Source organism: Chaetura pelagica, unplaced genomic scaffold (assembly GCF_000747805.2).
Source record: "Chaetura pelagica isolate M959 unplaced genomic scaffold, ChaPel_1.0 scaffold401, whole genome shotgun sequence".
NCBI classification, from domain to species: Eukaryota; Metazoa; Chordata; class Aves; order Apodiformes; family Apodidae; genus Chaetura; species Chaetura pelagica.
The window spans coordinates 1,995,222-1,997,758 of NW_009952259.1; positions in this window are offsets into that span (position 1 = coordinate 1,995,222).

Sequence of the window (2,537 nt, forward strand, 5' to 3'; positions counted from 1 at the left end):
CGGCCGCCGCCATTTCGGCCGTTAAACGGGCGGCGTCAGGTCAGTGGTCTCACACGGAGGACGTGCAGGTGAAGGCCTCGTCGCCTCAGGTCTCTCTCTCTCGTCGCCTCAGGTCTCTCTCTCGTCGCCTCAGGTCTCTCTCTCGTCGCCTCAGGTCTCTCTCTCGTCGCCTCAGGTCTCTCTCTCGTCGCCTCAGGTCTCCGGGAGCTTCAGGGCGCTGGGCCCCTCCACAGGCCTCGCCGGTGTGTGGCTGCCTTCAGATCCCGGGCGGGTGTTCCCGTTATCCTGCAGCATCCCAGATGGTGTCCCGTTCCTGCGGCCCAGCTTGTCGGCGTTTCAGGCAGTCTGGGGGCATGGACGTGCACGTGAAGCTCTGCTTTGCTTTTAAAGAATGTTAAGACGCCAAGCCTTCCTGAAACGGAAAAATAAGTCACGTTCAGCTGCAGCACTTGAGCCACCAGATCTTCACGTGGGCGTGTCCTGTTGGGCCATGGACATCCCTGGAAGATGAAAGTACTCTTTCCAACATCAGATTCCTTGCAATTGCCTTGTAGTCTTCTGTTTACCAAAGGAACAAGAATTAGAGTAGCACTGACAAGACAAATACAAACCTGCTCATATCATCAACCTCTATAAGGTGATTCTCACGAGTGGTTAGAATCCAGTAGGACTGAGATCAGAAAGGTACATTGAGATGGAAAGTAAACAGACTGAGATGAGTACCATTCAAACAAACAAAAAAATGTGTTATATCTTAAGGGCAACACCATCTCCTGAGCCACACACCACAGAACCACCAGCTTCCAACTATCTGCTAGCCCACAGAAACCTTGAGTGAAAGTGTGTCAAGCTCAAGGTGTTGCAGGTGAAACATTTCAAGCTCAACAAAATCTCTTTGTTCAGCAAGAGTAACTATCAGATAATAGTTGGTGAAACACTGGCACAGGTTGCCCAGAGAGATGGTGGAAGCCTCATCCTTGGAAACGTTCAAGGTCAGGTTGAGTGGGCCTCTGACCAACCTGATCCAATTGAAGATGAAGCAGACAAGAAACCACTCAAAATTGTAGCATTTAAATGTTTTACCCACAGCAGGCTTTGCATTCTCCATTCAATAACTTGACAGGTTGCCCAGAGAGGTGGGATTTCCACACAAGCTGTGGAAATAAGTATGTTATCTTGGCATTTTTCAGCTCAGCCTGGACATGAAAAGTCTTTTCCACTTGAACACTGGAGCCTGATTTTTCTTCAGTTATCACCAGTCTTATAGCCCAAATGGCTAAATACATCAGAGATATTCCTCAGGCTGAAAATCTCTCAGATTGCTTCACAGACCCCCTGTTGAAGCTTTGGAAGATGATGAGGCTTCTATAATCCTTCATTTTTGTTACTGAAAATTCGATGACATGACACAGTAGGGAGCTTTACCAGTGGGTGCTGGGTGTCTCTTGGAATTTACCCAATGCACAGAGATTTTTGCATCTGCATGGGCAGGGACACCTCCCACCAGCCCAGGTTGCTCCAAGCCCCATCCAACCTGCCCTTCAGCACTTCCAGGGATAGGGCAGCCACGGCTTCCCTGGGAAACCTGGGCCAGTGTCTCACCACCCCCATGGTGAAGAATTTCTTCCTAATGTCCAACCTAAGTCTACCCTCTTCCAGTTTAAAACCATTACCCCTTGTCCTATCACTGCCCTCTCTGGTGAAGAGCCCCTCCCCAGTTTTCCTGGAGCCCCCTCAGGCACTGGAAGGTGCTCTAAGGTCTCCCCAGAGCCTTCTCCTGACTGAAAAACCCCAACTCCCTCAGCCTGTCTCCAGAGCAGAGCTGCTTCAGCCTTCTGATCATTTTTGTGGCCTCCTCTGGACTCTCTCCAACATCTCCATGTCCTCCTCATGTTGGGGGCTTCAGAACTGGACACAGTACTGCAGGTGAAGTCTCACAGGAGCAAAATACAGGGGGAGAATTACCTCCCTTGACCTGCTGGCCACACTACACTTTCAGTCTTTGATTTCACACACAACACTTTTCACCGTGTGTGATTCATGATGCAATGACATGATTCATGGCCTAAGGGATGAACAAAAGACCCCTCTGAAAGCAAGGATTGGAGGAATATTTAATGATCTCATGGAAAGTCCTGGTTGGTTTATGTGGGAACTCAAAAGCTCTTTCTTTACCCAAAGAACATGGAGAATAATGAGGCATGCCTAGAGAAAATTCTGCTGCTGCTGAGTCCTTCCTGACCTTAAAAAACCCATCTGTAGGAACCATCCAGCAGCTGGCTTTCCAGTTCCACACACTTTCTTTAGGTTATTAGCTGAGGTTGTTAACAAGGCAGCCGGTTGGCCATGGCCACAGCAGTGGGGTTTCCTGGCTAGGGACACCTGTGCAGCAGGACCAGGGCTGACCCCAGCCTGTGGTCATCAGACCATAGCAATAATAAATGGCTGACATGTTGAGCTGAATTTGAAGAGGAAACACAAAGATTAAAGATTCCAGAAGCCTTTTCCAATTCCCTTAGTCATCCATTCCCACCAAA